The sequence below is a fragment of the Amblyomma americanum genome, chromosome 7, assembly GCF_052857255.1.
Source record: "Amblyomma americanum isolate KBUSLIRL-KWMA chromosome 7, ASM5285725v1, whole genome shotgun sequence".
Lineage (NCBI taxonomy): Eukaryota > Metazoa > Arthropoda > Arachnida > Ixodida > Ixodidae > Amblyomma > Amblyomma americanum.
In genome coordinates this window covers 119,569,880-119,580,842 of record NC_135503.1, presented here as the reverse complement: position 1 = coordinate 119,580,842, position 10,963 = coordinate 119,569,880, and the positions used below count along the sequence as shown (strand labels likewise).

The 10,963-nt window shown below is 49.3% G+C and overlaps 1 long non-coding RNA gene across 1 annotated transcript in view; it reads left to right on the top strand.

Annotated features, from left to right (window-relative positions):
• Positions 1 to 6,507: 6,507 nt before the first annotated feature.
• Positions 6,508 to 10,963, top strand: part of LOC144097422 (uncharacterized) — a 33,820-nt gene continuing 29,364 nt past the window's right edge. The window contains exons 1-2 of the long non-coding RNA XR_013307012.1: positions 6,508 to 6,574; positions 8,688 to 8,795. This is a non-coding gene — a long non-coding RNA (uncharacterized LOC144097422). The remainder of the gene's footprint in view (positions 6,575 to 8,687; positions 8,796 to 10,963) is intronic.

The window sequence follows — 10,963 nt, the reverse complement described above, 5'->3', positions numbered from 1 at the left end:
CATGTGCCAGGAACTACTTCGGAGATTTCAGGAAGGCCACCTTGGAATCAATAAATGTAAATCTGGAGTGCGTAAGTTGCGGTTTTGGCCTGGCTTTAACGCGGACATTGAAGCCTTCATTAAAACATGCGCCGTTTGTCAGAAGTAGGCATATCGACAACAAAGTGAGCCGCTCATGTGTTTCGCAGTGCCGGAACGTGCATTGCACCGAGTCGGTGTAGACATTTTCCAGTGGGCTGGAAAATCATACCTTTGTGTCTTTGATACGTTATCCAACATTCCATAAGCAGAACTCTTACCGGACACAACGACGGCCACAGTTCTGAGAACACTCAGCGCAGTTTTTGCAAGATACGGATTTCCCTTTGAAGTCTGCGCAGTCAATGGACCACAGTTTGGCAGTCATGAGTTTGCTTTGTTCGCAAAGAAATATGATTTTAACCACATCACGTCCAGCCCGTGGTTTCGTCGCTCAAATGGCCTCGCGGAGAATGGCGTCCAGATAGTAAAAAAAAATTAAAAAAGACGTCCGAGATTAAAGATGATTTGTGGCTTCAATTGCTCAGTTATAGAGCAGTCCGGTGCACGAGTGTCATTCACCTGGCGAGTTATTTAAGGGGCGGCAACTTCAAACTCTGCTCCCAGATTTCAACGAAGTTCCAAGCAGGTCAGTAAAAAAGCATAAACACTATCGATCACCAAGAGATTGATTGCCTTGTGGGAGATCTGCCTGCCTGCCTGCCTGCCTGCCTGCCTGCTTGCCTGCCTGCCTGCCTGCCTGTCTGCCTGCCTGCCTGCCTGCCTGCCTGCCCGTCCGCCCGCCCGCCCGCCTGTCCGTCCGACCGTCCGTTCGTCCGTCCGTCCGTCCGTCCGTCCGTCCGTTTCTGTCTTGCTCGGCTCCAAGAAGGCCAGGTTGTTAGAGTACGAGGAGAGTGTTGGTCACCAAAAGCCAGGGTTCTTAAAGAACCTCCTCAACCGACATCATACCAGGTCGCTACCGAAGATGGCCGTTTTTTAAGATGCAACCGACAACACCTCAGAGCGACTGCTGAGCCTTTCAGCATTACAACTAGTGATGACGACATATCGGACGACGGCTGCGAGAACGAGATACCCTGTCAGGTCGAACCATCTGCTCAAAGCGCAACCACAACTACAGCCTCGCCACCCACACCAGTGCCGAGAAGATCCCAGACCGAAGGAAGAGCACCGCAGCGTTTGGGTTATGGCGAAAATTTATGCAGGGTCCGTGACGAAACTCGAAAGCATCTGAACTGTGTGAACATTTCTTTTTATGTGAACAGAGTTGTGAAATGAGTGGCTTCTGTTTGTCATTTAAAAAATATTGGAGATGTATTATGTATGTAAGCCGAGTGTGACGCGGACCGACATTCTATGGCTGCGTTCCAATACTCCCAAGTAGACGGCTACTTAGACGTCTTACCGGACAGCCGCCATCTTGGGACGCGTTCCATTTCTCATGAAGCAGTCTAATAAGACTGCTTCGCCGAAGTCCACATCGATGCAGGCTAACTTGCTGTCTTAAGATGGCGGAGCTGATGTACGCGGATGAGCGAGTCGTGCTCTTGCGGGCGTCGGTCTGTACATGGAGTATAGGAAAGAAAAAAATGTGAGTCATTCTATTCTGTTAGTTGGTACGCAAACTAGTGGCTAATTAATCTTCTTGGACGTGCGATTCCTAGCAGTGAATCACGCAGGAGAAAATCGTGCAGTTGTGAGCTTTGCAACAGCAGCAGACGCTGTAGGTCTGTTTACGTGATCCGGCATCTCACGATACCGGATCTTAACACCTTGATTTTAGAGATTAACACTCATGGCTGTCGTAGGGTTCCTCGACGGGCGTTAAGACGGCTGGCGTGGCGGTTAACAAATGCGTTCTTCTGTTGTTGTATTAGTGGCATCAACTCTTTCGCGTATATTTTGTTATCTGTATAGTCTCAGAACAACACACACCGGCATGTTGCGAATTGATTTGTCTTTGCAGGATTAAAGCTCGCTGCTGTCTAGGTTTCTCGCCGTCTCCGAGTACCACGTATAGCAGATAGCAGGTTTAATGGCACGCATGTGTTTTCCTGTTGCAGTGTATATTAGCCGTATCGCATCTCGCGCATGTGTATTACAGTCCTTCGTATTCTTTCTTATGTTTACAGGACCGCCTGGACGAGCATGTTCGAGGAGCATGTACAGTTCAGCACCAATAAGAAAAAAATATTCGCATATCTCTTCAGCGTCCTCTTCGGAGAGCGGCCCCATCTGCTTCAAGTAGACTGACCGATAGGCCCATCCACCAGTCCGGTTTACGCGCAAAATAATTGCAGAAAAAATGTGCAAACTTGTTGAAAACACGTTTTTAATGATCGTTATTCCTCAATTTGAGAAAAAGTATAGTACAACTGTTTATAAGCTTTAGCAGTAGACAAGTTTTAATACATGGACATGTAGACGGCTTTCTAGACGTCACACTAGACGTCTTGTTAGACGTCTAGAGTATTGGAACGCAGCCTATGTAAGCCGAGTGCGACGCCTGCTCGCGTTGAATGCCAGCGGCGCCATGCTCGGAACCTGTGTGCCGTTTCCCCTCGCAGGTTAAAACGAGCACCAACAAACGGCACTTGTACGGAACTGGTCCAGACTGTCACTCTGCCGACTCAACTAACTATGCAGTGCCCACACGACCTTAACGACAACAAAGGTGATGCAGTTTTGCACTCGCTTGGATCCGCGCTCAGAAGCAACCACTGAAACTGTAAATACCGGCAGCACGTGTCCCAAGCTCTGCATCTTTAGACCAGCCGCTTTGCGATGGCAACCGCTGTTAGCCGCTCCGCTATGGTTCCACTTCTAAGAGTGTACTACCGCGCGCGAGACTTGTATGCCTGGATGGCATAAGTTCATCTGCACCATCGCCACACGAGGAGATCTACGAAGCTGTTCCTGGATGGCATCACAACCATCGTGGAATAGACTTCCACCGCTCCAGTCCGAGCACCGACTGTTCAGGAGCCCATCGCCACCGACGTGACGGAGGAAAAAGACGCCACCTCTGGCAACCTGCCGGAATCGACTAGCACCGTCGTGGGCCACTTTGCACGCTGTTCCTCCTTGAAAGCAACAAGGCTCTTGAGGGAACAGTTTTGCTCCGACAGGGAAACTCAAGTCTTCGTTCTGCAGCACTTAACGATTCTCTGTCTCCGCGAAGCTGTCCAGCCGTTCCACCATTGCGTCTATGCGCATAAACGGCGACTGAAACTTGCTTGCGGTTCATGCAAAAACACCGGAGTGCTTACTAGACCTCTAGCGGGTATCTTCAGTCTACAGTGTTGTAGTGCATGGGCGTGAAGCAACGAAAAAGGCTTCATAAGTTGGTTTCATTATTGGAATCTTTAAAATTAAGGTAGCCTACGATCAATCTACCGCACTTGAACGGCCGTCCCTAGTATCTCAGCTCAGTCACAGACCATTCTTTTTTCCGGCTTTCCTTCCAAGCCCCGCATCCCCCAATACATGTTGCTTTCTGCAAGCTTCGACTACTCATATGGAATGAGCAGATTTTGCAGACGACGACAGTGAAGGACAACCGGCACACACAAATGCGTGTTGTGTGGTCGTTTTTCTTTCACTGTCCCCGCCTGCGAGCGCTGCTTATTCCATGCTGTGAAAACCAGCTAGCCTAGCTGTATACCTTTCGACTACTGGTTCCACCAGCCTTGACTAGCCCCGTCTAGTGCGCCAAATGCGGCGTGTTGCACCAACGCACTGCCAGCCTCGTGACCTAGGACCCTACACTCGTGACACTCGTGACCTAGTACCCTACTATCGCAAGAAGAGCAGTCCATGCCTTTCGACATGAACTTAGCTAATTACAGCAGACTTCGCGAGGGGTTTCCACGAGGCCGCCACCTGCAACGTGTCACATTTACGCCCAAGCAGCCGCGAGCCACCCACCTGCACGCCACCTTGTTCAGAGCCATTCCTGCCGCAATCCAACGGTGTTCCAACATGAACGTGCCTATAGCTGGCCACCTAGAACAGATTAACTACACTCTGCCAACAGGCCATCGCACACCTGCACCCTGCAGCATCTGTACCCGCCAGTAGAGCTTACCCTGCCCGCCAGGCGGCACAATATCATGTCATCACGACTAGACAGTTAGAAACGCTGCGAATCTCCGAGTGTTGCAGTGGAATCACAGTTCACTGCTCCCGCGCCAAGCCGACCTTATCAACAGGCCGCAGAGGGAGCAGTATAGTGTCGTGCACCTCCAGGAGATGTACCAGCTCCAGGTCCATTACCGCCTGCCTGGCTACATCCCCTTTGTCGTCAACACCCTATACATGACTGAACCATGCGTGAGTCATTTCCTCCTCCCGGCTATTCCAAAGCCGCCTTATACATCAGCTCTACTAGTGGGAAGTTCTTGCTGTTTAGTTCGTTCATTTTCGAGGAAGGTTAGAAACTGCGCAAAAGGGCGAAGACAAGAGGTGAGAAACGAACACCCCCGTTACTGCGCCCGTGGAGTCGTGTTCGTTTTTCTACCTCTTGACTTCCTCATTTTGCGTAGTCTCTAATATTTCTCGAAAATCAGCTCCAGTCTTGCTCGTGCCAAAATTTCACTAAGTATGCCATCGTGGCAGCTATAATTGCGTATATACATTATGATCAGGCTGTGCAGGACTGACACAGCTTGGACTAGTGTATAGGTGCGTCCCAAATCGTTAGCAATGCCGAATGCACCGCAATGCTCGCCAGGCTCATAGACGGCGACTGTTTTCTCTCCGCCGAAACTTGACTCAATTCGCGTTGTGTGGCCGGCAGGACGGACCGCCACAGCCAGGACCTTATGGCTGCTCATCGTGTTATTCCAGAATACGTTTCGAACAGCGAGTTTCCCTCGTCTTTCCGAGAATGGGGTGTCCGCACATGCATACACTTCAGACAAGGGGACGAAACCTGGTCAAGCGCTACTGACTTTAACGGCTACCACCACGTGCCTTTGAAGCTGCACACTGAAAATTGCTACAAGAATTTGAAATGTAGAGTACATCCGCGGATTTTCTATAGACTTCGGAAGTAGTTAGTGGGAGCAAAAGAAGCGTTTTACTTGTAATATTTTCCGGCGAGAGGAAGAGCAATTCCGTGATAATCAGAATATTAGAGCAGAACCTGGCCATTCTTTCTAGTTTTCTCAAAATCATAAGTAAAAATTGGCACTAATGATTTCCTGTGTGATCGCTACTGGCGACAAAAGGTGACGCTAGATGCTGATGTCCAGGAAACCAGACAGTGATTTTTAGTCACTGTCTATATAGGTGTGGACCCCTCGCTGGACGCATGAGGTTCGAACCACTATCCAGTACTCATTAGCACACATCAGTAGCCATACTATAACCACGTGATACACCACAAGAGACACGAAGTCTCGCTTTAACCAAGTCAACATAACATGCATCAACGGCCTAATTAGTGTGTCTGACTGGCAAACCATGGGTTCGATTCCCAACTAATTATCCCTATTTCACGGTCGGGTTTGAACCCGACCGTGGCGGCCGCGTTTTTATGGAGGAAAAACGTGAAGGCTCCCGTGTGCTGTGCGATGTCAGTGCACATTAAAGATTCCCAGGTGGTTGAAATTATTCCGGAGCCCTCCATTACGACACGCGTTTCTTCCTTTCTTCTTTCACTCCCTCCTTTACCCCTTCTTTTACGGTACGGTTCAGATGTCCAACGATCTATGAGACAGATACTGCGCCATTTCCTTTCCCCCAAAACCAATTATTATTATTTAAATAATTTACATTCCTACAAGCCACCGCGATGGCTAAGTGGTTATGCTGCTCGGCTGCTGACCCGAAAGGCGATGTTTCGATCCCGGCCGTGGAGGTTGCCATTCGATTGGAGCGTAATGCTAGAGGCGCTTGTAAAATGCTTTCTTATTGTAGGTTAAAGAACCCCACGTGGTCGAAATTACCCGGAGTATTCCACTTCGGCGTTCCTCATAGACTGACTCTCTTCTGGGCGTTAAACGCCCTAAAACACAAACCATAAACCTTTACATTCTTACTGTCATTATGACCTTTGTGTGATGCTATGACATCGTAATCGCAACACGGTTAACGTTTTACTCATTTTCATTTAACAGCTCAACGTATGGCATGATATTTCGACTAATCAAGATTTTGTCGACATCCCAAAGCAAGCAAATACGCCTGTTTCTCCGCAGAATGGGAGCATAATAATGTCACGTAATAAACAGCTGCGCTTGCGTTAACACTGTTCTGTGCATATTAGCCTGCATAGGCAATAACACAAAATGCTAAGGTTACAGCGCCGCTTTCTTGAAAAAATTCTGCTGACTCGTAAACAGAAAGCAATTTTAGACTACAACAGCTCGCAAGCTTTTGTCAGAGAGATCTCTCATTAATTTTATGACGCCAGCTATGCTATTAACCGCCTTCTGGAGTGAAGCCGCCAGAAATCTCCGGCAAAGCAGAGCGCACAGAATAAGGGCGACATACACAGAAGAAGCTCTAGGCCGTCGGCGACGTTTTGTAGGTGAGCAGCCCTGCCAGGGTTAACTGAACGCTCTGTGGTTCCTGACGCATATTATCTTTTATGAGCCATTTTTTTCTTGTGCCTTAAAATTTGTAGCTTACAATTTTTCAATCATACTTGTTCTGTGTAGCTTACGTGATAATAATAATAATAAAGGGAAATGTGGAGCATTAAAAGGACGGGGGGAGAGGTATAGAAAAGATGAAATTCTTGTCATCGTTCGATAAACTCAGCGTGTTATTACGCGTCAGACGTTTTCTCAAAACAGGAGGCGAACGAACACTGTGCACCGCCGCCTTTATCTATCATCGCGCAAAAGAAAGAGGGCAGAAATTATGGCGCGCAGCAGCATATCAGAAGGAGGATTCGAAAAAAAGGCATATTTATGATATATAAAGCGCAAAAACTAAGGGCTTAGATGATGCATTTTCGACGTTTAAGTGGAATAAAATTATTTTTTAAGCGTTTGATCATTGAAAACATGAAAATTTATGGGCTCATTGTCAGTGCATTGCGAACAACGTTTGGCCCATTCAGTTTTCTCGAAAACGTACGTTGTCGAACGCGCCGGTTCTATTTCCTGCGCTTTGGGACCGGTAGGTGGTGTGTTGAATGATGTCACAAGAAAGGTATGCACCGAACAACCAAGGCAGAATTTGTTCCAAATGCCAGAACTCAGGCTGTTTTCTTTCTTCAGTGTAAACACTGTTTTCACCAAAGTATGCAAGAAAGAACAGTTTCCAGAGATAGAAAACATTTACAAAGATGTCCGTAGTTGCCGCTAACCTGATGAGAAGGAAGTGTCAGAGTGTCATCCAATGGCATTCGATATATACAAGGAGTTTCAGCCACCTTCGGGGCAATCACGTAACGTCACCAACCTCGGTTCATTGTCATATCTTAGGTCATGATGGCATAGGAGTGGCGAGTTAGCTGGTGTGGCCGTGGGGGGCCACAGCAAGCATCTCGCAGCGCATCGCGCAGTCACTCATGCGCGCTCTAACAATGTAAAAAGTCGAAGATCCACCTCGAACTAAAGCGGCTGTTTGGGCTTGTTGGTCAGTGAACATGGTAAAAGAATGCAGCGCGAAAAAAACAAGGACGAACAGAAGTGGACAGGACAGGGCGCTGACTACCAACACATTTATTCAGAAAGATGAGCAGCTTATATAACGCAGTCCAACACCCACGTGACCAAGAAAATAGCAAACGCGTTCAACTATCTAATACAAAAAAACAAAACGAAGTACACAATATCAAAGTGATACATATCTAGGTAACGCAAAGTCAGCCAAGAACCGATAAAACCGAGAGGACCACGACGAACCGTAAGGTTCTTGGCTGACTTTGCGTTACCTAGATATGTATCACTTTGATATTGTGTACTTCGTTTTGTTTTTTTGTATTAGATAGTTGAACGCGTTTGCTATTTTCTTGGTCACGTGGGTGTTGGACTGCGTTATATAAGCTGCTCATCTTTCTGAATAAATGTGTTGGTAGTCAGCGCCCTGTCCTGTCCACTTCTGTTCGTGCTTGTTTTTTTCGCGCTGCATTCTTTTACCATATCCACCTCGAGGCTCGTAATGCCGTGCTTCATTTTTTGAGCACAACTAATGCTGCCAGCGAAACAACGAAAGCCCGCACATGATGCTTGAAGGAAGCAAACATGCAAGCTTTGCGTTGTCACTCCGACTACCGGACCCGCCATTGAGATGAGCACAAAATTGCGGCCAAATTTACGTCATGGCAGCAGTTTACCAGCCGAATGTAATGTGTCCCAGACATAGCAATATTCACTCTGTATTTTTATTTTTCTTAATCAAAAAACTACAAGAATGTTTACTACATTAGAACTGGAGCGAAAGTACGGGTTTGTGCTACGCAGAATACGACAGTGAGAAGGCAGCGCCCCGGGACGGAGCAGATGGAAGTTGAGGAAGACGACGCTCTCCAATGCACAGCGCGAAAGTGTGGTGCAGATTAACACGAGGCGTGTTGCCTGCGGCGATAACCTAGCGGTCTCGCTGAGCGGGTCGTAAAGAAGATCTGTTCGCGCAGCCGCGGATTTGACTCAGTCATGGATACTGACTGAGTTTCTTTCTCTTTTTCACAGTTTAGCCTCTACCTCAGCTGGAAGTCACGTTTGTATGATCGGCGATTGAAGCCCTAGGTCCCGAAGTGAAGGTTTCGCTTCAATAAAACTCCGGAGCTTGTATGAAAGGTGAGAGAGAAAACTATGAAACTTAGTGCACGTCTTGCACCAAAAGGTGGAAATCAAGTTACGAGTTCATTTCAGAAAAGGTGATGTCGAAACAAATCGCAATTACAGGCACGGGAAAAGTTTTTTTTTGCGGTTCATAAGATTTAGAACCACTCAGAGGACACATCTTATCAAGTAGTATAACAGCCCTCGTCGTTTCGGCACCATGAACGAAATCGCCGAGGTTATGTGGGTGTACTTTTTCATAAGTTGCGGGATGTGATTACGCGAAGTGACGCTATGGTGGTCAGTTGCTCTTCGTGCGTGAACTGTGAAGTGAGATGGGTATTCAAAAATAAAACTACATATAGAAATCAAAAGGAAGGAAGGTATTTTTGGTATCTCCGGCATCTGCTATAAAGGCACCTGAGCGGGGGCAGCGGAAATAAAGTATCCATAGCAGGCAGAATGGAGAAATGAAATAAAAGGTGAGGGGACAGTAAGAAAGGATAGATGAATAGGTAACATAGACAAATACAATATTTACACAATAATACATATGTACAGGTTGCACCCGTGTTGAGTCCCGAAAAGAAGAGAAAGCACACGGGCACAACACTATGTACACTGCAGCTGGAGTGGGGCGTCCAGCTGTTGATCATCCAAGGTAGCACACGCGGAGCGTTCGGTCACTTCGTGTAACTACCTGACGGAGAACAGACGGGACGTCAAGACCGCGTGTTCGTGGAATGCACAGAGGCTCACCAAAGTTCGCTCACGAGTGCGCGCACTGCCCTGCGGCCACAATAGCGTCTTGAGGGAGTCTCGTAGTATGCCCAGCGCCCTATAGGCCGCAAGCATATCGTGACGAGCATCGGCGAACGCTGCACAGTGAAGGAGCAGGTGTTCTAGTCTTTCCACTGCACAGTATCCGTCACACACATCACTCGTCGCGATTCCGTGACGCTCCCGTCGTTACCCGGGCCACACGCAGCCAATGCGCGTGCGGAGGATCATTACACGTTGCGACCGTGTAAGTGCGCCGCAGCCGGTGATGCTGTCGTTGCTCTCACTTCCTGCGATGCGTGGGTCGGGGTGCTGCCGTCGGAGATGTTCCTGGATGACCGCACGCACGTCCTCCAGCGCAAGGGGCAGGTCGCTGGCAGGTAGTTGATGTGCGGCGCTCGCGACGTCTTCAGCTTCCTCGTTTCCAGCGATGCCGCAGGGACCGGGCACGCATTGTGCACGCACGGCGCACCCTTTCGTGGAAGCGCCGAGGTGCGCTCGAGGCGCCAACGAAAGTCGCGCACTTGTGTGGTTGGACTGCCTTTGGACCGTTGGACTGCCAGCGGCGGAGTACGGCGCGGGAGTCGCACAGCAGAGCACTCCTGGGCGGCGGAGGGACGAGGATGAGCAGCAGGTCCTGCCCGAGCGGGATTCCCAACAGCTCCGCCATGGTAGAGAAGCCCAGGAAGGTTACGTGCTGCTGGCTACGCAGTCGCAGGGCGGCGATGGTAGCCGCCGCTGCAACGTAGCTGCTGTAGCGGGCCACTCAGCCGTCGGTGTACACGAGGAGTTGGTCCTGAAGCTTGTGGTGTATGACGGCTCTGGCCAGCTGCTGCAGAGCACAGATTGGTGTGCTCTGTTTTCCCGTGATGGCGACGATCCCTTGCTGTACCTCTGAGGCAGCAGGCCAGGGCGCGCAGATCCGTAGGGTGGCGGGGCTTACGTTTATTGCTCCTATTCGAGCAGCACCCCGCCCCTTCGTGAGCGCGGGGGCGAGCGCATACGCTCTAGTAGCGAGCCGCCGTCCAGTGCGCGATGAAGCCGGTCGATGTGATGCAGTGCCCCGCAGGCTGCGTGGAGCTCAAGCGGCCACGCTCCAGCCACGGCCAGCATTGCGGCGTGGGGAACTAGTTGACACCCAGATGGGCAACACGAAGAACGAAGAGCAGGACCGCAGACCCGCCAAACGTAGGATCACTGAAAGGGAAAACAAAGTAAGCGGGTCCGAATACGCGGACGGAATCAACGCTATCCCGTGTACAGTCTTCAGAACTGTGGACATTCTGAACAAAATAGAGGACCGATTGTCCAAGTTGGAAGAGAGACAAACCAGAATAGAAGGGACCTTGCAGACGGCTAAACTTAGACAAACGTACTCGGACCTAAGTTCTAGACCTCAATCT